Below are 26,473 nucleotides of genomic sequence, written 5' to 3'. Positions count from 1 at the left end.
GGCCTTCCACAGACCCAGCAATTGCTACGGTAAAAGGTTTTTGCTACTTCTCCTAGGATTAAAAATATGATTCTCCCACCTCTGGCCCAAATCTTACTGACAATATAAAGGAAAAATTATTAAGCAAATCATTCTAATGGTGCAATCTAATCACCTAATCTAATTGTCACGTTGTCTCCTGCACCACCTGTGGCGAGTGAAGGCACAGAAACAGTTTAACATAAAGAAAACAATGACAGTGAGGATTGCCCCCCCCCAATGACCGGAGATCCGTGAGGAAAGATATCCATAGAGACTATTTCAGCAGACAGTCTGTGGGTAGGCACACGAGGCTTTCCCCAATGTCGACACTCTGGCTACTGCTCCAGTCCACTCCTGCAGCGTGTCAGTAGTGGCCTCCTGTGGGAGTGTGTTAGCTTAGTTCAGTCCGGGTCTCCCCCCTATGTTCTGTAAGTTTGGTGTACCCCAGTGGGCACACCCCCCCCCGTTTTATTTAAATCACCCTGTCTGTCATTTTTATCTCCTCCCAGGACCCTGTCTGTCACTCTGCCACCCCTCCCAGGCTTCTGGAAAGTTCTAGCCAGGGGGCCAGGTGATTAGTCCTGGGAAAGGAGTCCCTCCCTTCCCCTGTTACAGTTGGTTCCTTTATGTGTCCCTCGTTCTGTTTGCCGCACCCTTCCCTTCCCTGGTTGGTTGTTCTGTACACCCCCCCCCCCCCCGTGCCCCCCCGCCATAAAATGCCCTGGCGCGCGATCTGCAGGTGCTCTGGGTTGGGCACCCCTGGTGGTTGAGGTCCCCCCGTTCGGAGGACCAATAAACTTTCTGGATTTAACCCAACTCTGAGCCTGCCCCCTTTCCTCCGCCGTCTGCCTTTATTGCCGCGGTCCCTTGGAAGGACCCACGAGCCAGACCTTTGATCCCTCCAATATCAGAGGCTGGCCCCCGTTGCCTGCTGTGTCCCGAGCTGACCGGGCTGAGTGGGAACTGTTCCCAGAGGACACAACGGCAGCAGAAAACACTGGTTTAAACTGACTGAGTCAGGATACAACCTGACACCCTGTTTTTCAGGGTGGTGGTAGCAGTCTGATAAAATGGTGGCTGCAGTCCTCCTGAAGTGGTGGATTGTTGGAACCCTGGGTTTAGAGAATTTAGGTTTCTGGGATATAATAATATATATATATATATGTGTGTTACAATATGGAGGATTTGGGGTGTGGATTTGTTCTTCTTCTTTTCTCCTTCTTCACAAATCTGGGTGTTCTGGTATTGGGTCAAAAAACCTGCAGTGCGGATCATGAATAGTTAGTTATTGGATTATAAGTAAAAGCAAATTAGTTTGCATTCCATAATTGGGTAATTTGGACCTTAAAAGGCCTTGGAAGTTAGAACTCATGGCCATTTTTCCACCTTGTTAACTTGGAGGCACACTCTGTGCAGCTCTATTATAGATAAGAAATTATAAACATCAATTAGAAGAAAAGCCTGGCGTCTCCTGCGTTTCAATCCTAACTCTGAGTAAAAGAACTCGTGATTCAGAGGCAAAACGAAAATAGAGAAATCGACAGTGAACGTGGTTCTGTTGAAGCGGTGATCCTGTAGAAGGGTCTGCTCTTCCTCGGAAGGTCCACTGGTGGCTATGTAGCACTTGTCCTCTGGGAATCCAGTGGAAAAGGGTGTCTGTGGTGTTCGGAATCTCAGATTATTTCCAGGATGGAATGCTTGGTTCCTCCCTCTGGGTGGAGGAGCACCTCACAATGGGATGATAAATCATGAGGCAAGGCATTGATGGGCTCATTAACAAAAGATAGTCCAGAGGGAGTTATCTATGAGTCATGCAGCAGGGCATTGATGGGCCATTAACAGAAAGATGGTCCAGAGGAAGGAGGCAAGGAAACACTGCCCCACCTGGTTTCAACAGCTCATGAGGATGGTAATAGAATACACTGCAACCCAGGACAGTTAGAGGATGCAGCCTGCTTTTTATCCTAATTTCCTGGCCGCATTTCCCTCTCTCTTTCTGCATTGGCTGAGGTACTTGAGAGGTATAGGCTTCCCGAATCGCCTAATACAGACCCTCTTCTAATGTAAACCCCTTTTTTTTTTATTTTCCTATAGAATTTATGGTTCTTCCCATTGCTTCTTTCATCTCTCAGTATCTATCTTTACCTATCAGCAGACCCATGGATGATTTGTAAAGACTAAACCCTCTCACTCCTTTCATCAATCAGTGGAATTTCTCCCATTGTTTCTTTCTTCTTTTAGTATCTAGCCTTTACCTATCAGACCCACGCTTTGTTTGTAAAGAAAAAGCTATCTCATTTCTTTTCAATTCCTCCTCTTTTATTTCCTTAATAATTGTCCTTAAAAACTTTAGTTATTATTGACTTAATTTTCTGTCCCTGGGTCTTTTTTGGTTTTGCAATTATTTGCAGTGACATCATTTGTAGATACAAAAATGCTGCTAGCAAGGATTTTCTTGCTAGTTTCTAAGTCCGTGAGAGACTTTTCTCTCTCACAGAAGAGGTAGCAGGGAATGTAAACAACCAAGACACCTGCAACCTTGAAAAGTCTTGTTTATGGTATAGTAGAAAAATATTTTGATAATGGATGTTTTAGGATTTTGGCCAATCACCCCCAAGGGGTGGTCTGGTCCTTTGTCCAATTGGACTGTGAAGAAAAAAGTCTATAAAAGAGTTTGTAAAATAATTAAATAAATCAATCTTGCTGCACAATTCCTGCCTGTTGGATCTTCTCCTCCTCCCTCCTCCCTATGGCTGCGGGACACGGTGATATACCATAGGGCCCAGGCCTGCGGTAATATCATTTTCTGTCCTTTTGTAGCCATTTCTGGATCTGTAGGCATGGCTACTCCCTGCATCCCCTTGATCACATGTTGAATAAGTTGCACTAAGCAAGGGATGATGCTTCGAGTTGCTACAGCACATAAGATGAAAAAAGCATTTGTTTAACCCATAGTCCACCAGGTAACCATGAAAACATGTCCATTCCCATCCTTTCCACATTTGGACAGGTACATGAGCTAACTTTCTTATTCCCTTTGTTATTTGTTTTACCACTTTCTATTGTCACCTATTTGCAAACAGCAGTTTGAGTAATTTAATTTTCTACACACTCCCCCTTCTTCTGCGAATAGATAAACCCAAAGATAAAGTCCAGTCACAAACACTTTTTCCCACGTATACACTCCTATTCTATTGAGACAATAAACGCCTCTTTCGGAAGAATGGAGTCGCCATGGACTTCTGTCTTCACCCTAAAATCCGGTCCCATTATGGACTTCACTCAGGGTGCTGACTCACCATTTAGGTTTGACTGGGCTGGCCACCATGGCCAGTTTCAGATTCTCCTGGCCTTCCACAGACCCAGCAATTGCTACGGTAAAAGGTTTTTGCTACTTCTCCTAGGATTAAAAATATGAATCTCCCACCTCTGGCCCAAATCTTACTGACAATATAAAGGAAAAATTATTAAGCAAATCATTCTAATGGTGCAATCTAATCACCTAATCTAATTGTCACGTTGTCTCCTGCACCACCTGTGGCGAGTGAAGGCACAGAAACAGTTTAACATAAAGAAAACAATGACAGTGAGGATTGCCCCCCCCCAATGACCGGAGATCCGTGAGGAAGATATCCATAGAGACTATTTCAGCAGACAGTCTGTGGGTAGGCACACGAGGCTTTCCCCAATGTCGACACTCTGGCTACTGCTCCAGTCCACTCCTGCAGCGTGTCAGTAGTGGCCTCCTGTGGGGAGTGTGTTAGCTTAGTTCAGTCCGGGTCTCCCCCCTATGTTCTGTAAGTTTGGTGTACCCCAGTGGGCACACCCCCCCCCGTTTTATTTAAATCACCCTGTCTGTCATTTTTATCTCCTCCCAGGACCCTGTCTGTCACTCTGCCACCCCTCCCAGGCTTCTGGAAAGTTCTAGCCAGGGGGCCAGGTGATTAGTCCTGGGAAAGGAGTCATTCCCTTCCCCTGTTACAGTTGGTTCCTTTATGTGTCCCTCGTTCTGTTTGCCGCACCCTTCCCCTTCCCTGGTTGGTTGTTCTGTACACCCCCCCCCCCATGCCCCCCCCGCCATAAAATGCCCTGGCGCGCGATCTGCAGGTGCTCTGGGTTGGGCACCCCTGGTGGTTGAGGTCCCCCCGTTCGGAGGACCAATAAACTTTCTGGATTTAACCCAACTCTGAGCCTGCCCCCTTTCCTCCGCCGTCTGCCTTTATTGCCGCGGTCCCTTGGAAGGACCCACGAGCCAGACCTTTGATCCCTCCAATATCAGAGGCTGGCCCACCGTTGCCTGCTGTGTCCCGAGCTGACCGGGCTGAGTGGGAACTGTTCCCAGAGGACACAACGGCAGCAGAAAACACTGGTTTAAACTGACTGAGTCAGGATACAACCTGACACCCTGTTTTTCAGGGTGGCGGTAGCAGTCTGATAAAATGGTGGCTGCAGTCCTCCTGAAGTGGTGGATTGTTGGAACCCTGGGTTTAGAGAATTAAGGTTTCTGGGATATAATAATATATATATTATATGTGTGTTACAATATGGAGGATTTGGGGTGTGGATTTGTTCTTCTTCTTTTCTCCTTCTTCACAAATCTGGGTGTTCTGGTATTGGGTCAAAAAACCTGCAGTGCGGATCATGAATAGTTAGTTATTGGATTATAAGTAAAAGCAAATTAGTTTGCATTCCATAATTGGGTAATTTGGACCTTAAAAGGCCTTGGAAGTTAGAACTCATGGCCATTTTTCCACCTTGTTAACTTGGAGGCACACTCTGTGCAGCTCTATTATAGATAAGAAATTATAAACATCAATTAGAAAGAAAAGCCTGGCGTCTCCTGCGTTTCAATCCTAACTCTGAGTAAAAGAACTCGTGATTCAGAGGCAAAACGAAAATATAGAGAAATCGACAGTGAACGTGGTTCTGTTGAAGCGGTGATCCTGTAGAAGGGTCTGCTCTTCCTCGGAAGGTCCACTGGTGGCTATGTAGCACTTGTCCTCTGGGAATCCAGTGGAAAAGGGTGTCCTGTGGTGTTCGGAATCTCAGATTATTTCCAGGATGGAATGCTTGGTTCCTCCCTCTGGGTGGAGCACCTCACAATGGGATGATAAATCATGAGGCAAGGCATTGATGGGCTCATTAACAAAAGATAGTCCAGAGGGAGTTATCTATGAGTCATGCAGCAGGGCATTGATGGGCCATTAACAGAAAGATGGTTCCAGAGGAAGGAGGCAAGGAAACACTGCCCCACCTGGTTTCAACAGCTCATGAGGATGGTAATAGAATACACTGCAACCCAGGACAGTTAGAGGATGCAGCCTGCTTTTTATCCTAATTTCCTGGCCGCATTTCCCTCTCTCTTTCTGCATTGGCTGAGGTACTTGAGAGGTATAGGCTTCCCGAATCGCCTAATACAGACCCTCTTCTAATGTAAACCCCTTTTTTTTTATTTTCCTATAGAATTTATGGTTCTTCCCATTGCTTCTTTCATCTCTCAGTATCTATCTTTACCTATCAGCAGACCCATGGATGATTTGTAAAGACTAAACCCTCTCACTCCTTTCATCAATCAGTGGAATTTCTCCATTGTTTCTTTCTTCTTTTAGTATCTAGCCTTTACCTATCAGACCCACGCTTTGTTTGTAAAGAAAAAGCTATCTCATTTCTTTTCATTCCTCCTCTTTTATTTCCTTAATAATTGTCCTTAAAAACTTTAGTTATTATTGACTTAATTTTCTGTCCCTGGGTCTTTTTTGGTTTTGCAATTATTTGCAGTGACATCATTTGTAGATACAAAAATGCTGCTAGCAAGGATTTTCTTGCTAGTTTCTAAGTCCGTGAGAGACTTTTCTCTCTCACAGAAGAGGTAGCAGGGAATGTAAACAACCAAGACACCTGCAACCTTGAAAAGTCTTGTTTATGGTATAGTAGAAAAATATTTTGATAATGGATGTTTTAGGATTTTGGCCAATCACCCCCAAGGGGTGGCTGGTCCTTTGTCCAATTGGACTGTGAAGAAAAAAGTCTATAAAAGAGTTTGTAAAATAATTAAATAAATCAATCTTGCTGCACAATTCCTGCCTGTTGGATCTTCTCCTCCTCCTCCTCCCTATGGCTGCGGGACACGGTGATATACCATAGGGCCCAGGCCTGCGGTAATAATCATTTTCTGTCCTTTTGTAGCCATTTCTGGATCTGTAGGCATGGCTACTCCCTGCATCCCCTTGATCACATGTTGAATAAGTTGCACTAAGCAAGGGATGATGCTTCGAGTTGCTACAGCACATAAGATGAAAAAAGCATTTGTTTAACCCATAGTCCACCAGGTAACCATGAAAACATGTCCCATTCCCATCCTTTCCACATTTGGACAGGTACATGAGCTAACTTTCTTATTCCCTTTGTTATTTGTTTTACCACTTTCTATTGTCACCTATTTGCAAACAGCAGTTTGAGTAATTTAATTTTCTACACACTCCCCCTTCTTCTGCGAATAGATAAACCCAAAGATAAAGTCCAGTCACAAACACTTTTTCCCACGTATACTCTCCTATTCTATTGAGACAATAAACGCCTCTTTCGGAAGAATGGAGTCGCCATGGACTTCTGTCTTCACCCTAAAATCCGGTCCCATTATGGACTTCACTCAGGGTGCTGACTCACCATTTAGGTTTGACTGGGCTGGCCACCCATGGCCAGTTTTCAGATTCTCCTGGCCTTCCACAGACCCAGCAATTGCTACGGTAAAAGGTTTTTGCTACTTCTCCTAGGATTAAAAATATGATTCTCCCACCTTCTGGCCCAAATCTTACTGACAATATAAAGGAAAAATTATTAAGCAAATCATTCTAATGGTGCAATCTAATCACCTAATCTAATTGTCACGTTGTCTCCTGCACACCAGTGGCGAGTGAAGGCACAGAAACAGTTTAACATAAAGAAAACAATGACAGTGAGGATTGCCCCCCCCCAATGACCGGAGATCCGTGAGGAAAGATATCCATAGAGACTATTTCAGCAGACAGTCTGTGGGTAGGCACACGAGGCTTTCCCCAATGTCGACACTCTGGCTACTGCTCCAGTCCACTCCTGCAGGCGTGTCAGTAGTGGCCTCCTGTGGGAGTGTGTTAGCTTAGTTCAGTCCGGGTCTCCCCCCTATGTTCTGTAAGTTTGGTGTACCCCAGTTGGGCACACCCCCCCCCGTTTTATTTAAATCACCCTGTCTGTCATTTTTATCTCCTCCCAGGACCCTGTCTGTCACTCTGCCACCCCTCCCAGGCTTCTGGAAAGTTCTAGCCAGGGGGCCAGGTGATTAGTCCTGGGAAAGGAGTCCCTCCCTTCCCCTGTTACAGTTGGTTCCTTTATGTGTCCCTCGTTCTGTTGCCGCACCCTTCCCTTCCCTGGTTGGTTGTTCTGTACACCCCCCCCCCCGTGCCCCCCCGCCATAAAATGCCCTGGCGCGCGATCTGCAGGTGCTCTGGGTTGGGCACCCCTGGTGGATTGAGGTCCCCCCGTTCGGAGGACCAATAAACTTTCTGGATTTAACCCAACTCTGAGCCTGCCCCCTTTCCTCCGCCGTCTGCCTTTATTGCCGCGGTCCCTTGGAAGGACCCACGGAGCCAGACCTTTGATCCCTCCAATATCAGAGGCTGGCCCCCGTTGCCCTCGCTGTGTCCCGAGCTGACCGGGCTGAGTGGGAACTGTTCCCAGAGGACACAACGGCAGCAGAAAACACTGGTTTAAACTGACTGAGTCAGGATACAACCTGACACCCTGTTTTTCAGGGTGGCGGGTAGCAGTCTGATAAAATGGTGGCTGCAGTCCTCCTGAAGTGGTGGATTGTTGGAACCCTGGTTTAGAGAATTTAGTTTCTGGGATATAATATATATATATATATATGTGTGTTACAATATGGAGGATTTGGGGTGTGGATTTGTTCTTCTTCTTTTCTCCTTCTTCACAAATCTGGGTGTTCTGGTATTGGGTCAAAAAACCTGCAGTGCGGATCATGAATAGTTAGTTATTGGATTATAAGTAAAAGCAAATTAGTTTGCATTCCATAATTGGGTAATTTGGACCTTAAAAGGCCTTGGAAGTTAGAACTCATGGCCATTTTTCCACTTGTTAACTTGGAGGCACACTCTGTGCAGCTCTATTATAGATAAGAAATTTATAAACATCAATTAGAAGAAAAGCCTGGCGTCTCCTGCGTTTCTATCCTAACTCTGAGTAAAAGAACCTCGTGATTCAGAGGCAAAACGAAAATAGAGAAATCGACAGTGAATGTGGTTCTGTTGAAGCGGTGATCCTGTAGAAGGGTCTGCTCTTCCTCGGAAGGTCCACTGGTGGCTATGTAGCACTTGTCCTCTGGGAATCCAGTGGAAAAGGGTGTCTGTGGTGTTCGGAATCTCAGATTATTTCCAGGATGGAATGCTTGGTTCCTCCCTCTGGGTGGAGCACCTCACAATGGGATGATAAATCATGAGGCAAGGCATTGATGGGCTCATTAACAAAAGATAGTCCAGAGGGAGTTATCTATGAGTCATGCAGCAGGGCATTGATGGGCCATTAACAGAAAGATGGTCCAGAGGAAGGAGGCAAGGAAACACTGCCCCACCTGGTTTCAACAGCTCATGAGGATGGTAATAGAATACACTGCAACCCAGGACAGTTAGAGGATGCAGCCTGCTTTTTATCCTAATTTCCTGGCCGCATTTCCCTCTCTCTTTCTGCATTGGCTGAGGTACTTGAGAGGTATAGGCTTCCCGAATCGCCTAATACAGACCCTCTTCTAATGTAAACCCCTTTTTTTTTTAATTTTCCTATAGAATTTATGGTTCTTCCCATTGCTTCTTTCATCTCTCAGTATCTATCTTTACCTATCAGCAGACCCATGGATGATTTGTAAAGACTAAACCCTCTCACTCCTTTCATCAATCAGTGGAATTTCTCCCATTGTTTCTTTCTTCTTTTAGTATCTAGCCTTTACCTATCAGACCCAGGCTTTGTTTGTAAAGAAAAAGCTATCTCATTTCTTTTCAATTCCTCCTCTTTTATTTCCTTAATAATTGTCCTTAAAAACTTTAGTTATTATTGACTTAATTTTCTGTCCCTGGGTCTTTTTTGGTTTTGCAATTATTTGCAGTGACATCATTTGTAGATACAAAAATGCTGCTAGCAAGGATTTTCTTGCTAGTTTCTAAGTCCGTGAGAGACTTTTCTCTCTCACAGAAGAGGTAGCAGGGAATGTAAACAACCAAGACACCTGCAACCTTGAAAAGTCTTGTTTATGGTATAGTAGAAAAATATTTTGATAATGGATGTTTTAGGATTTTGGCCAATCACCCCCAAGGGGTGGCTGGTCCTTTGTCCAATTGGACTGTGAAGAAAAAAGTCTATAAAAGAGTTTGTAAAATAATTAAATAAATCAATCTTGCTGCACAATTCCTGCCTGTTGGATCTTCTCCTCCTCCTCCTCCCTATGGCTGCGGGACACGGTGATATACCATAGGGCCCAGGCCTGCGGTAATAATCATTTTCTGTCCTTTTGTAGCCATTTCTGGATCTGTAGGCATGGCTACTCCCTGCATCCCCTTGATCACATGTTGAATAAGTTGCACTAAGCAAGGGATGATGCTTCGAGTTGCTACAGCACATAAGATGAAAAAAGCATTTGTTTAACCCATAGTCCACCAGGTAACCATGAAAACATGTCCCATTCCCATCCTTTCCACATTTGGACAGGTACATGAGCTAACTTTCTTATTCCCTTTGTTAGTTGTTTTACCACTTTCTATTGTCACCTATTTGCAAACAGCAGTTTGAGTAATTTAATTTTCTACACACTCCCCCTTCTTCTGCGAATAGATAAACCCAAAGATAAAGTCCAGTCACAAACACTTTTTCCCACGTATACACCTCCTATTCTATTGAGACAATAAACGCCTCTTTCGGAAGAATGGAGTCGCCATGGACTTCTGTCTTCACCCTAAAATCCGGTCCCATTATGGACTTCACTCAGGGTGCTGACTCACCATTTAGGTTTGACTGGGCTGGCCACCCATGGCCAGTTTTCAGATTCTCCTGGCCTTCCACAGACCCAGCAATTGCTACGGTAAAAGGTTTTTGCTACTTCTCCTAGGATTAAAAATATGATTCTCCCACCTCTGGCCCAAATCTTACTGACAATATAAAGGAAAGATTATTAAGCAAATCATTCTAATGGTGCAATCTAATCACCTAATCTAATTGTCACGTTGTCTCCTGCACCACCTGTGGCGAGTGAAGGCACAGAAACAGTTTAACATAAAGAAAACAATGACAGTGAGGATTGCCCTCCCCCAATGACCGGAGATCCGTGAGGAAAGATATCCATAGAGACTATTTCAGCAGACAGTCTGTGGGTAGGCACACGAGGCTTTCCCCAATGTCGACACTCTGGCTACTGCTCCAGTCCACTCCTGCAGCGTGTCAGTAGTGGCCTCCTGTGGGAGTGTGTTAGCTTAGTTCAGTCCGGGTCTCCCCCCTATGTTCTGTAAGTTTGGTGTACCCCAGTGGGCACCCCCCCCCCCCCCCGTTTTATTTAAATCACCCTGTCTGTCATTTTTATCTCCTCCCAGGACCCTGTCTGTCACTCTGCCACCCCTCCCAGGCTTCTGGAAAGTTCTAGCCAGGGGGCCAGGTGATTAGTCCTGGGAAAGGAGTCCCTCCCTTCCCCTGTTACAGTTGGTTCCTTTATGTGTCCCTCGTTCTGTTTGCCGCACCCTTCCCTTCCCTGGTTGGTTGTTCTGTACACCCCCCCCCCCATGCCCCCCCCGCCATAAAATGCCCTGGCGCGCGATCTGCAGGTGCTCTGGGTTGGGCACCCCTGGTGGTTGAGGTCCCCCGGTTCGGAGGACCAATAAACTTTCTGGATTTAACCCAACTCTGAGCCTGCCCCCTTTCCTCCGCCGTCTGCCTTTATTGCCGCGGTCCCTTGGAAGGACCCACGAGCCAGACCTTTGATCCCTCCAATATCAGAGGCTGGCCCCCGTTGCCTGCTGTGTCCCGAGCTGACCGGGCTGAGTGGGAACTGTTCCCAGAGGACACAACGGCAGCAGAAAACACTGGTTTAAACTGACTGAGTCAGGATACAACCTGACACCCTGTTATTCAGGGTGGCGGTAGCAGTCTGATAAAATGGTGGCTGCAGTCCTCCTGAAGTGGTGGATTGTTGGAACCCTGGGTTTAGAGAATTTAGGTTTCTGGGATATAATAATATATATATATATGTGTGTTACAATATGGAGGATTTGGGGTGTGGATTTGTTCTTCTTCTTTTCTCCTTCTTCACAAATCTGGGTGTTCTGGTATTGGGTCAAAAAACCTGCAGTGCGGATCATGAATAGTTAGTTATTGGATTATAAGTAAAAGCAAATTAGTTTGCATTCCATAATTGGGTAATTTGGACCTTAAAAGGCCTTGGAAGTTAGAACTCATGGCCATTTTTCCACCTTGTTAACTTGGAGGCACACTCTGTGCAGCTCTATTATAGATAAGAAATTATAAACATCAATTAGAAGAAAAGCCTGGCGTCTCCTGCGTTTCAATCCTAACTCTGAGTAAAAGAACTCGTGATTCAGAGGCAAAACGAAAATAGAGAAATCGACAGTGAATGTGGTTCTGTTGAAGCGGTGATCCTGTAGAAGGGTCTGCTCTTCCTCGGAAGGTCCACTGGTGGCTATGTAGCACTTGTCCTCTGGGAATCCAGTGGAAAAGGGTGTCTGTGGTGTTCGGAATCTCAGATTATTTCCAGGATGGAATGCTTGGTTCCTCCCTCTGGGTGGAGCACCTCACAATGGGATGATAAATCATGAGGCAAGGCATTGATGGGCTCATTAACAAAAGATAGTCCAGAGGGAGTTATCTATGAGTCATGCAGCAGGGCATTGATGGGCCATTAACAGAAAGATGGTCCAGAGGAAGGAGGCAAGGAAACACTGCCCCACCTGGTTTCAACAGCTCATGAGGATGGTAATAGAATACACTGCAACCCAGGACAGTTAGAGGATGCAGCCTGCTTTTTATCCTAATTTCCTGGCCGCATTTCCCTCTCTCTTTCTGCATTGGCTGAGGTACTTGAGAGGTATAGGCTTCCCGAATCGCCTAATACAGACCCTCTTCTAATGTAAACCCCTTTTTTTTTTAATTTTCCTATAGAATTTATGGTTCTTCCCATTGCTTCTTTCATCTCTCAGTATCTATCTTTACCTATCAGCAGACCCATGGATGATTTGTAAAGACTAAACCCTCTCACTCCTTTCATCAATCAGTGGAATTTCTCCCATTGTTTCTTTCTTCTTTTAGTATCTAGCCTTTACCTATCAGACCCAGGCTTTGTTTGTAAAGAAAAAGCTATCTCATTTCTTTTCAATTCCTCCTCTTTTATTTCCTTAATAATTGTCCTTAAAAACTTTAGTTATTATTGACTTAATTTTCTGTCCCTGGGTCTTTTTTGGTTTTGCAATTATTTGCAGTGACATCATTTGTAGATACAAAAATGCTGCTAGCAAGGATTTTCTTGCTAGTTTCTAAGTCCGTGAGAGACTTTTCTCTCTCACAGAAGAGGTAGCAGGGAATGTAAACAACCAAGACACCTGCAACCTTGAAAAGTCTTGTTTATGGTATAGTAGAAAAATATTTTGATAATGGATGTTTTAGGATTTTGGCCAATCACCCCCAAGGGGTGGCTGGTCCTTTGTCCAATTGGACTGTGAAGAAAAAAGTCTATAAAAGAGTTTGTAAAATAATTAAATAAATCAATCTTGCTGCACAATTCCTGCCTGTTGGATCTTCTCCTCCTCCTCCTCCCTATGGCTGCGGGACACGGTGATATACCATAGGGCCCAGGCCTGCGGTAATAATCATTTTCTGTCCTTTTGTAGCCATTTCTGGATCTGTAGGCATGGCTACTCCCTGCATCCCCTTGATCACATGTTGAATAAGTTGCACTAAGCAAGGGATGATGCTTCGAGTTGCTACAGCACATAAGATGAAAAAAGCATTTGTTTAACCCATAGTCCACCAGGTAACCATGAAAACATGTCCCATTCCCATCCTTTCCACATTTGGACAGGTACATGAGCTAACTTTCTTATTCCCTTTGTTATTTGTTTTACCACTTTCTATTGTCACCTATTTGCAAACAGCAGTTTGAGTAATTTAATTTTCTACACACTCCCCCTTCTTCTGCGAATAGATAAACCCAAAGATAAAGTCCAGTCACAAACACTTTTTCCCACGTATACACCTCCTATTCTATTGAGACAATAAACGCCTCTTTCGGAAGAATGGAGTCGCCATGGACTTCTGTCTTCACCCTAAAATCCGGTCCCATTATGGACTTCACTCAGGGTGCTGACTCACCATTTAGGTTTGACTGGGCTGGCCACCCATGGCCAGTTTTCAGATTCTCCTGGCCTTCCACAGACCCAGCAATTGCTACGGTAAAAGGTTTTTGCTACTTCTCCTAGGATTAAAAATATGATTCTCCCACCTCTGGCCCAAATCTTACTGACAATATAAAGGAAAGATTATTAAGCAAATCATTCTAATGGTGCAATCTAATCACCTAATCTAATTGTCACGTTGTCTCCTGCACCACCTGTGGCGAGTGAAGGCACAGAAACAGTTTAACATAAAGAAAACAATGACAGTGAGGATTGCCCCCCCCCAATGACCGGAGATCCGTGAGGAAAGATATCCATAGAGACTATTTCAGCAGACAGTCTGTGGGTAGGCACACGAGGCTTTCCCCAATGTCGACACTCTGGCTACTGCTCCAGTCCACTCCTGCAGCGTGTCAGTAGTGGCCTCCTGTGGGAGTGTGTTAGCTTAGTTCAGTCCGGGTCTCCCCCCTATGTTCTGTAAGTTTGGTGTACCCCAGTGGGCACCCCCCCCCCGTTTTATTTAAATCACCCTGTCTGTCATTTTTATCTCCTCCCAGGACCCTGTCTGTCACTCTGCCACCCCTCCCAGGCTTCTGGAAAGTTCTAGCCAGGGGGCCAGGTGATTAGTCCTGGGAAAGGAGTCCCTCCCTTCCCCTGTTACAGTTGGTTCCTTTATGTGTCCCTCGTTCTGTTTGCCGCACCCTTCCCTTCCCTGGTTGGTTGTTCTGTACACCCCCCCCCATGCCCCCCCCGCCATAAAATGCCCTGGCGCGCGATCTGCAGGTGCTCTGGGTTGGGCACCCCTGGTGGTTGAGGTCCCCCCCGTTCGGAGGACCAATAAACTTTCTGGATTTAACCCAACTCTGAGCCTGCCCCCTTTCCTCCGCCGTCTGCCTTTATTGCCGCGGTCCCTTGGAAGGACCCACGAGCCAGACCTTTGATCCCTCCAATATCAGAGGCTGGCCCCCGTTGCCTGCTGTGTCCCGAGCTGACCGGGCTGAGTGGGAACTGTTCCCAGAGGACACAACGGCAGCAGAAAACACTGGTTTAAACTGACTGAGTCAGGATACAACCTGACACCCTGCTATTCAGGGTGGCGGTAGCAGTCTGATAAAATGGTGGCTGCAGTCCTCCTGAAGTGGTGGATTGTTGGAACCCTGGGTTTAGAGAATTTAGGTTTCTGGGATATAATAATATATATATATATATGTGTGTTACAATATGGAGGATTTGGGGTGTGGATTTGTTCTTCTTTTCTCCTTCTTCACAAATCTGGGTGTTCTGGTATTGGGTCAAAAAACCTGCAGTGCGGATCATGAATAGTTAGTTATTGGATTATAAGTAAAAGCAAATTAGTTTGCATTCCATAATTGGGTAATTTGGACCTTAAAAGGCCTTGGAAGTTAGAACTCATGGCCATTTTTCCACCTTGTTAACTTGGAGGCACACTCTGTGCAGCTCTATTATAGATAAGAAATTATAAACATCAATTAGAAGAAAAGCCTGGCGTCTCCTGCGTTTCAATCCTAACTCTGAGTAAAAGAACTCGTGATTCAGAGGCAAAACGAAAATAGAGAAATCGACAGTGAATGTGGTTCTGTTGAAGCGGTGATCCTGTAGAAGGGTCTGCTCTTCCTCGGAAGGTCCACTGGTGGCTATGTAGCACTTGTCCTCTGGGAATCCAGTGGAAAAGGGTGTCTGTGGTGTTCGGAATCTCAGATTATTTCCAGGATGGAATGCTTGGTTCCTCCCTCTGGGTGGAGCACCTCACAATGGGATGATAAATCATGAGGCAAGGCATTGATGGGCTCATTAACAAAAGATAGTCCAGAGGGAGTTATCTATGAGTCATGCAGCAGGGCATTGATGGGCCATTAACAGAAAGATGGTCCAGAGGAAGGAGGCAAGGAAACACTGCCCCACCTGGTTTCAACAGCTCATGAGGATGGTAATAGAATACACTGCAACCCAGGACAGTTAGAGGATGCAGCCTGCTTTTTATCCTAATTTCCTGGCCGCATTTCCCTCTCTCTTTCTGCATTGGCTGAGGTACTTGAGAGGTATAGGCTTCCCGAATCGCCTAATACAGACCCTCTTCTAATGTAAACCCCTTTTTTTTTAATTTTCCTATAGAATTTATGGTTCTTCCCATTGCTTCTTTCATCTCTCAGTATCTATCTTTACCTATCAGCAGACCCATGGATGATTTGTAAAGACTAAACCCTCTCACTCCTTTCATCAATCAGTGGAATTTCTCCCATTGTTTCTTTCTTCTTTTAGTATCTAGCCTTTACCTATCAGACCCAGGCTTTGTTTGTAAAGAAAAAGCTATCTCATTTCTTTTCAATTCCTCCTCTTTTATTTCCTTAATAATTGTCCTTAAAAACTTTAGTTATTATTGACTTAATTTTCTGTCCCTGGGTCTTTTTTGGTTTTGCAATTATTTGCAGTGACATCATTTGTAGATACAAAAATGCTGCTAGCAAGGATTTTCTTGCTAGTTTCTAAGTCCGTGAGAGACTTTTCTCTCTCACAGAAGAGGTAGCAGGGAATGTAAACAACCAAGACACCTGCAACCTTGAAAAGTCTTGTTTATGGTATAGTAGAAAAATATTTTGATAATGGATGTTTTAGGATTTTGGCCAATCACCCCCAAGGGGTGGCTGGTCCTTTGTCCAATTGGACTGTGAAGAAAAAAGTCTATAAAAGAGTTTGTAAAATAATTAAATAAATCAATCTTGCTGCACAATTCCTGCCTGTTGGATCTTCTCCTCCTCCTCCTCCCTATGGCTGCGGGACACGGTGATATACCATAGGGCCCAGGCCTGCGGTAATAATCATTTTCTGTCCTTTTGTAGCCATTTCTGGATCTGTAGGCATGGCTACTCCCTGCATCCCCTTGATCACATGTTGAATAAGTTGCACTAAGCAAGGGATGATGCTTCGAGTTGCTACAGCACATAAGATGAAAAAAGCATTTGTTTAACCCATAGTCCACCAGGTAACCATGAAAACATGTCCCATTCCCATCCTTTCCACATTTGGACAGGTACATGAGCTAACTTTCTTATTCCCTTTGTTATTTGTTTTACCACTTTCTATTGTCACCTATTTGCAAACAGCAGTTTGAGTAATTTAATTTTCTACACACTCCCCCTTCTTCTGCGAATAGATAAACCCAAAGATAAAGTCCAGTCACAAACACTTTTTCCCACGTATACACCTCCTATTCTATTGAGACAATAAACGCCTCTTTCGGAAGAATGGAGTCGCCATGGACTTCTGTCTTCACCCTAAAATCCGGTCCCATTATGGACTTCACTCAGGGTGCTGACTCACCATTTAGGTTTGACTGGGCTGGCCACCCATGGCCAGTTTTCAGATTCTCCTGGCCTTCCACAGACCCAGCAATTGCTACGGTAAAAGGTTTTTGCTACTTCTCCTAGGATTAAAAATATGATTCTCCCACCTCTGGCCCAAATCTTACTGACAATATAAAGGAAAGATTATTAAGCAAATCATTCTAATGGTGCAATCTAATCACCTAATCTAATTGTCACGTTGTCTCCTGCACCACCTGTGGCGAGTGAAGGCACAGAAACAGTTTAACATAAAGAAAACAATGACAGTGAGGATTGCCCCCCCCAATGACCGGAGATCCGTGAGGAAAGATATCCATAGAGACTATTTCAGCAGACAGTCTGTGGGTAGGCACACGAGGCTTTCCCCAATGTCGACACTCTGGCTACTGCTCCAGTCCACTCCTGCAGCGTGTCAGTAGTGGCCTCCTGCGGGAGTGTGTTAGCTTAGTTCAGTCCGGGTATCCCCCTATGTTCTGTAAGTTTGGTGTACCCCAGTGGGCACACCCCCCCGTTTTATTTAAATCACCCTGTCTGTCATTTTTATCTCCTCCCAGGACCCTGTCTGTCACTCTGCCACCCCTCCCAGGCTTCTGGAAAGTTCTAGCCAGGGGGCCAGGTGATTAGTCCTGGGAAAGGAGTCCCTCCCTTCCCCTGTTACAGTTGGTTCCTTTATGTGTCCCTCGTTCTGTTTGCCGCACCCTTCCCTTCCCTGGTTGGTTGTTCTGTACACCCCCCCCCCCATGCCCCCCCCGCCATAAAATGCCCTGGCGCGCGATCTGCAGGTGCTCTGGGTTGGGCACCCCTGGTGGTTGAGGTCCCCCCGTTCGGAGGACCAATAAACTTTCTGGATTTAACCCAACTCTGAGCCTGCCCCCTTTCCTCCGCCGTCTGCCTTTATTGCCGCGGTCCCTTGGAAGGACCCACGAGCCAGACCTTTGATCCCTCCAATATCAGAGGCTGGCCCCCGTTGCCTGCTGTGTCCCGAGCTGACCGGGCTGAGTGGGAACTGTTCCCAGAGGACACAACGGCAGCAGAAAACACTGGTTTAAACTGACTGAGTCAGGATACAACCTGACACCCTGCTATTCAGGGTGGCGGTAGCAGTCTGATAAAATGGTGGCTGCAGTCCTCCTGAAGTGGTGGATTGTTGGAACCCTGGGTTTAGAGAATTTAGGTTTCTGGGATATAATAATATATATATATATATGTGTGTTACAATATGGAGGATTTGGGGTGTGGATTTGTTCTTCTTTTCTCCTTCTTCACAAATCTGGGTGTTCTGGTATTGGGTCAAAAAACCTGCAGTGCGGATCATGAATAGTTAGTTATTGGATTATAAGTAAAAGCAAATTAGTTTGCATTCCATAATTGGGTAATTTGGACCTTAAAAGGCCTTGGAAGTTAGAACTCATGGCCATTTTTCCACCTTGTTAACTTGGAGGCACACTCTGTGCAGCTCTATTATAGATAAGAAATTATAAACATCAATTAGAAGAAAAGCCTGGCGTCTCCTGCGTTTCAATCCTAACTCTGAGTAAAAGAACTCGTGATTCAGAGGCAAAACGAAAATAGAGAAATCGACAGTGAATGTGGTTCTGTTGAAGCGGTGATCCTGTAGAAGGGTCTGCTCTTCCTCGGAAGGTCCACTGGTGGCTATGTAGCACTTGTCCTCTGGGAATCCAGTGGAAAAGGGTGTCTGTGGTGTTCGGAATCTCAGATTATTTCCAGGATGGAATGCTTGGTTCCTCCCTCTGGGTGGAGCACCTCACAATGGGATGATAAATCATGAGGCAAGGCATTGATGGGCTCATTAACAAAAGATAGTCCAGAGGGAGTTATCTATGAGTCATGCAGCAGGGCATTGATGGGCCATTAACAGAAAGATGGTCCAGAGGAAGGAGGCAAGGAAACACTGCCCCACCTGGTTTCAACAGCTCATGAGGATGGTAATAGAATACACTGCAACCCAGGACAGTTAGAGGATGCAGCCTGCTTTTTATCCTAATTTCCTGGCCGCATTTCCCTCTCTCTTTCTGCATTGGCTGAGGTACTTGAGAGGTATAGGCTTCCCGAATCGCCTAATACAGACCCTCTTCTAATGTAAACCCCTTTTTTTTTAATTTTCCTATAGAATTTATGGTTCTTCCCATTGCTTCTTTCATCTCTCAGTATCTATCTTTACCTATCAGCAGACCCATGGATGATTTGTAAAGACTAAACCCTCTCACTCCTTTCATCAATCAGTGGAATTTCTCCCATTGTTTCTTTCTTCTTTTAGTATCTAGCCTTTACCTATCAGACCCAGGCTTTGTTTGTAAAGAAAAAGCTATCTCATTTCTTTTCAATTCCTCCTCTTTTATTTCCTTAATAATTGTCCTTAAAAACTTTAGTTATTATTGACTTAATTTTCTGTCCCTGGGTCTTTTTTGGTTTTGCAATTATTTGCAGTGACATCATTTGTAGATACAAAAATGCTGCTAGCAAGGATTTTCTTGCTAGTTTCTAAGTCCGTGAGAGACTTTTCTCTCTCACAGAAGAGGTAGCAGGGAATGTAAACAACCAAGACACCTGCAACCTTGAAAAGTCTTGTTTATGGTATAGTAGAAAAATATTTTGATAATGGATGTTTTAGGATTTTGGCCAATCACCCCCAAGGGGTGGCTGGTCCTTTGTCCAATTGGACTGTGAAGAAAAAAGTCTATAAAAGAGTTTGTAAAATAATTAAATAAATCAATCTTGCTGCACAATTCCTGCCTGTTGGATCTTCTCCTCCTCCTCCTCCCTATGGCTGCGGGACACGGTGATATACCATAGGGCCCAGGCCTGCGGTAATAATCATTTTCTGTCCTTTTGTAGCCATTTCTGGATCTGTAGGCATGGCTACTCCCTGCATCCCCTTGATCACATGTTGAATAAGTTGCACTAAGCAAGGGATGATGCTTCGAGTTGCTACAGCACATAAGATGAAAAAAGCATTTGTTTAACCCATAGTCCACCAGGTAACCATGAAAACATGTCCCATTCCCATCCTTTCCACATTTGGACAGGTACATGAGCTAACTTTCTTATTCCCTTTGTTATTTGTTTTACCACTTTCTATTGTCACCTATTTGCAAACAGCAGTTTGAGTAATTTAATTTTCTACACACTCCCCCTTCTTCTGCGAATAGATAAACCCAAAGATAAAGTCCAGTCACAAACACTTTTTCCCACGTATACACCTCCTATTCTATTGAGACAATAAACGCCTCTTTCGGAAGAATGGAGTCGCCATGGACTTCTGTCTTCACCCTAAAATCCGGTCCCATTATGGACTTCACTCAGGGTGCTGACTCACCATTTAGGTTTGACTGGGCTGGCCACCCATGGCCAGTTTTCAGATTCTCCTGGCCTTCCACAGACCCAGCAATTGCTACGGTAAAAGGTTTTTGCTACTTCTCCTAGGATTAAAAATATGATTCTCCCACCTCTGGCCCAAATCTTACTGACAATATAAAGGAAAGATTATTAAGCAAATCATTCTAATGGTGCAATCTAATCACCTAATCTAATTGTCACGTTGTCTCCTGCACCACCTGTGGCGAGTGAAGGCACAGAAACAGTTTAACATAAAGAAAACAATGACAGTGAGGATTGCCCCCCCCAATGACCGGAGATCCGTGAGGAAAGATATCCATAGAGACTATTTCAGCAGACAGTCTGTGGGTAGGCACACGAGGCTTTCCCCAATGTCGACACTCTGGCTACTGCTCCAGTCCACTCCTGCAGCGTGTCAGTAGTGGCCTCCTGCGGGAGTGTGTTAGCTTAGTTCAGTCCGGGTATCCCCCTATGTTCTGTAAGTTTGGTGTACCCCAGTGGGCACACCCCCCCGTTTTATTTAAATCACCCTGTCTGTCATTTTTATCTCCTCCCAGGACCCTGTCTGTCACTCTGCCACCCCTCCCAGGCTTCTGGAAAGTTCTAGCCAGGGGGCCAGGTGATTAGTCCTGGGAAAGGAGTCCCTCCCTTCCCCTGTTACAGTTGGTTCCTTTATGTGTCCCTCGTTCTGTTTGCCGCACCCTTCCCTTCCCTGGTTGGTTGTTCTGTACACCCCCCCCCCCATGCCCCCCCCGCCATAAAATGCCCTGGCGCGCGATCTGCAGGTGCTCTGGGTTGGGCACCCCTGGTGGTTGAGGTCCCCCCGTTCGGAGGACCAATAAACTTTCTGGATTTAACCCAACTCTGAGCCTGCCCCCTTTCCTCCGCCGTCTGCCTTTATTGCCGCGGTCCCTTGGAAGGACCCACGAGCCAGACCTTTGATCCCTCCAATATCAGAGGCTGGCCCCCGTTGCCTGCTGTGTCCCGAGCTGACCGGGCTGAGTGGGAACTGTTCCCAGAGGACACAACGGCAGCAGAAAACACTGGTTTAAACTGACTGAGTCAGGATACAACCTGACACCCTGCTATTCAGGGTGGCGGTAGCAGTCTGATAAAATGGTGGCTGCAGTCCTCCTGAAGTGGTGGATTGTTGGAACCCTGGGTTTAGAGAATTTAGGTTTCTGGGATATAATAATATATATATATATATGTGTGTTACAATATGGAGGATTTGGGGTGTGGATTTGTTCTTCTTTTCTCCTTCTTCACAAATCTGGGTGTTCTGGTATTGGGTCAAAAAACCTGCAGTGCGGATCATGAATAGTTAGTTATTGGATTATAAGTAAAAGCAAATTAGTTTGCATTCCATAATTGGGTAATTTGGACCTTAAAAGGCCTTGGAAGTTAGAACTCATGGCCATTTTTCCACCTTGTTAACTTGGAGGCACACTCTGTGCAGCTCTATTATAGATAAGAAATTATAAACATCAATTAGAAGAAAAGCCTGGCGTCTCCTGCGTTTCAATCCTAACTCTGAGTAAAAGAACTCGTGATTCAGAGGCAAAACGAAAATAGAGAAATCGACAGTGAATGTGGTTCTGTTGAAGCGGTGATCCTGTAGAAGGGTCTGCTCTTCCTCGGAAGGTCCACTGGTGGCTATGTAGCACTTGTCCTCTGGGAATCCAGTGGAAAAGGGTGTCTGTGGTGTTCGGAATCTCAGATTATTTCCAGGATGGAATGCTTGGTTCCTCCCTCTGGGTGGAGCACCTCACAATGGGATGATAAATCATGAGGCAAGGCATTGATGGGCTCATTAACAAAAGATAGTCCAGAGGGAGTTATCTATGAGTCATGCAGCAGGGCATTGATGGGCCATTAACAGAAAGATGGTCCAGAGGAAGGAGGCAAGGAAACACTGCCCCACCTGGTTTCAACAGCTCATGAGGATGGTAATAGAATACACTGCAACCCAGGACAGTTAGAGGATGCAGCCTGCTTTTTATCCTAATTTCCTGGCCGCATTTCCCTCTCTCTTTCTGCATTGGCTGAGGTACTTGAGAGGTATAGGCTTCCCGAATCGCCTAATACAGACCCTCTTCTAATGTAAACCCCTTTTTTTTTAATTTTCCTATAGAATTTATGGTTCTTCCCATTGCTTCTTTCATCTCTCAGTATCTATCTTTACCTATCAGCAGACCCATGGATGATTTGTAAAGACTAAACCCTCTCACTCCTTTCATCAATCAGTGGAATTTCTCCCATTGTTTCTTTCTTCTTTTAGTATCTAGCCTTTACCTATCAGACCCAGGCTTTGTTTGTAAAGAAAAAGCTATCTCATTTCTTTTCAATTCCTCCTCTTTTATTTCCTTAATAATTGTCCTTAAAAACTTTAGTTATTATTGACTTAATTTTCTGTCCCTGGGTCTTTTTTGGTTTTGCAATTATTTGCAGTGACATCATTTGTAGATACAAAAATGCTGCTAGCAAGGATTTTCTTGCTAGTTTCTAAGTCCGTGAGAGACTTTTCTCTCTCACAGAAGAGGTAGCAGGGAATGTAAACAACCAAGACACCTGCAACCTTGAAAAGTCTTGTTTATGGTATAGTAGAAAAATATTTTGATAATGGATGTTTTAGGATTTTGGCCAATCACCCCCAAGGGGTGGCTGGTCCTTTGTCCAATTGGACTGTGAAGAAAAAAGTCTATAAAAGAGTTTGTAAAATAATTAAATAAATCAATCTTGCTGCACAATTCCTGCCTGTTGGATCTTCTCCTCCTCCTCCTCCCTATGGCTGCGGGACACGGTGATATACCATAGGGCCCAGGCCTGCGGTAATAATCATTTTCTGTCCTTTTGTAGCCATTTCTGGATCTGTAGGCATGGCTACTCCCTGCATCCCCTTGATCACATGTTGAATAAGTTGCACTAAGCAAGGGATGATGCTTCGAGTTGCTACAGCACATAAGATGAAAAAAGCATTTGTTTAACCCATAGTCCACCAGGTAACCATGAAAACATGTCCCATTCCCATCCTTTCCACATTTGGACAGGTACATGAGCTAACTTTCTTATTCCCTTTGTTATTTGTTTTACCACTTTCTATTGTCACCTATTTGCAAACAGCAGTTTGAGTAATTTAATTTTCTACACACTCCCCCTTCTTCTGCGAATAGATAAACCCAAAGATAAAGTCCAGTCACAAACACTTTTTCCCACGTATACACCTCCTATTCTATTGAGACAATAAACGCCTCTTTCGGAAGAATGGAGTCGCCATGGACTTCTGTCTTCACCCTAAAATCCGGTCCCATTATGGACTTCACTCAGGGTGCTGACTCACCATTTAGGTTTGACTGGGCTGGCCACCCATGGCCAGTTTTCAGATTCTCCTGGCCTTCCACAGACCCAGCAATTGCTACGGTAAAAGGTTTTTGCTACTTCTCCTAGGATTAAAAATATGATTCTCCCACCTCTGGCCCAAATCTTACTGACAATATAAAGGAAAGATTATTAAGCAAATCATTCTAATGGTGCAATCTAATCACCTAATCTAATTGTCACGTTGTCTCCTGCACCACCTGTGGCGAGTGAAGGCACAGAAACAGTTTAACATAAAGAAAACAATGACAGTGAGGATTGCCCCCCCTAATGACCGGAGATCCGTGAGGAAAGATATCCATAGAGACTATTTCAGCAGACAGTCTGTGGGTAGGCACACGAGGCTTTCCCCAATGTCGACACTCTGGCTACTGCTCCAGTCCACTCCTGCAGCGTGTCAGTAGTGGCCTCCTGTGGGAGTGTGTTAGCTTAGTTCAGTCCGGGTCTCCCCCTATGTTCTGTAAGTTTGGTGTACCCCAGTGGGCACACCCCCCCGTTTTATTTAAATCACCCTGTCTGTCATTTTTATCTCCTCCCAGGACCCTGTCTGTCACTCTGCCACCCCTCCCAGGCTTCTGGAAAGTTCTAGCCAGGGGGCCAGGTGATTAGTCCTGGGAAAGGAGTCCCTCCCTTCCCCTGTTACAGTTGGTTCCTTTATGTGTCCCTCGTTCTGTTTGCCGCACCCTTCCCTTCCCTGGTTGGTTGTTCTGTACACCCCCCCCCCCATGCCCCCCCCGCCATAAAATGCCCTGGCGCGCGATCTGCAGGTGCTCTGGGTTGGGCACCCCTGGTGGTTGAGGTCCCCCCCTTCGGAGGACCAATAAACTTTCTGGATTTAACCCAACTCTGAGCCTGCCCCCTTTCCTCCGCCGTCTGCCTTTATTGCCGCGGTCCCTTGGAAGGACCCACGAGCCAGACCTTTGATCCCTCCAATATCAGAGGCTGGCCCCCGTTGCCTGCTGTGTCCCGAGCTGACCGGGCTGAGTGGGAACTGTTCCCAGAGGACACAACGGCAGCAGAAAACACTGGTTTAAACTGACTGAGTCAGGATACAACCTGACACCCTGCTATTCAGGGTGGCGGTAGCAGTCTGATAAAATGGTGGCTGCAGTCCTCCTGAAGTGGTGGATTGTTGGAACCCTGGGTTTAGAGAATTTAGGTTTCTGGGATATAATAATATATATATATATATGTGTGTTACAATATGGAGGATTTGGGGTGTGGATTTGTTCTTCTTTTCTCCTTCTTCACAAATCTGGGTGTTCTGGTATTGGGTCAAAAAACCTGCAGTGCGGATCATGAATAGTTAGTTATTGGATTATAAGTAAAAGCAAATTAGTTTGCATTCCATAATTGGGTAATTTGGACCTTAAAAGGCCTTGGAAGTTAGAACTCATGGCCATTTTTCCACCTTGTTAACTTGGAGGCACACTCTGTGCAGCTCTATTATAGATAAGAAATTATAAACATCAATTAGAAGAAAAGCCTGGCGTCTCCTGCGTTTCAATCCTAACTCTGAGTAAAAGAACTCGTGATTCAGAGGCAAAACGAAAATAGAGAAATCGACAGTGAATGTGGTTCTGTTGAAGCGGTGATCCTGTAGAAGGGTCTGCTCTTCCTCGGAAGGTCCACTGGTGGCTATGTAGCACTTGTCCTCTGGGAATCCAGTGGAAAAGGGTGTCTGTGGTGTTCGGAATCTCAGATTATTTCCAGGATGGAATGCTTGGTTCCTCCCTCTGGGTGGAGCACCTCACAATGGGATGATAAATCATGAGGCAAGGCATTGATGGGCTCATTAACAAAAGATAGTCCAGAGGGAGTTATCTATGAGTCATGCAGCAGGGCATTGATGGGCCATTAACAGAAAGATGGTCCAGAGGAAGGAGGCAAGGAAACACTGCCCCACCTGGTTTCAACAGCTCATGAGGATGGTAATAGAATACACTGCAACCCAGGACAGTTAGAGGATGCAGCCTGCTTTTTATCCTAATTTCCTGGCCGCATTTCCCTCTCTCTTTCTGCATTGGCTGAGGTACTTGAGAGGTATAGGCTTCCCGAATGGCCTAATACAGACCCTCTTCTAATGTAAACCCCTTTTTTTTTTTAATTTTCCTATAGAATTTATGGTTCTTCCCATTGCTTCTTTCATCTCTCAGTATCTATCTTTACCTATCAGCAGACCCATGGATGATTTGTAAAGACTAAACCCTCTCACTCCTTTCATCAATCAGTGGAATTTCTCCCATTGTTTCTTTCTTCTTTTAGTATCTAGCCTTTACCTATCAGACCCAGGCTTTGTTTGTAAAGAAAAAGCTATCTCATTTCTTTTCAATTCCTCCTCTTTTATTTCCTTAATAATTGTCCTTAAAAACTTTAGTTATTATTGACTTAATTTTCTGTCCCTGGGTCTTTTTTGGTTTTGCAATTATTTGCAGTGACATCATTTGTAGATACAAAAATGCTGCTAGCAAGGATTTTCTTGCTAGTTTCTAAGTCCGTGAGAGACTTTTCTCTCTCACAGAAGAGGTAGCAGGGAATGTAAACAACCAAGACACCTGCAACCTTGAAAAGTCTTGTTTATGGTATAGTAGAAAAATATTTTGATAATGGATGTTTTAGGATTTTGGCCAATCACCCCCAAGGGGTGGCTGGTCCTTTGTCCAATTGGACTGTGAAGAAAAAAGTCTATAAAAGAGTTTGTAAAATAATTAAATAAATCAATCTTGCTGCACAATTCCTGCCTGTTGGATCTTCTCCTCCTCCTCCTCCCTATGGCTGCGGGACACGGTGATATACCATAGGGCCCAGGCCTGCGGTAATAATCATTTTCTGTCCTTTTGTAGCCATTTCTGGATCTGTAGGCATGGCTACTCCCTGCATCCCCTTGATCACATGTTGAATAAGTTGCACTAAGCAAGGGATGAT

Source organism: Aphelocoma coerulescens (assembly GCF_041296385.1).
Source record: "Aphelocoma coerulescens isolate FSJ_1873_10779 chromosome W unlocalized genomic scaffold, UR_Acoe_1.0 ChrW_unloc_scaf_2, whole genome shotgun sequence".
Taxonomy (NCBI): domain Eukaryota; kingdom Metazoa; phylum Chordata; class Aves; order Passeriformes; family Corvidae; genus Aphelocoma; species Aphelocoma coerulescens.
This window is presented reverse-complemented; position numbering follows the sequence as displayed.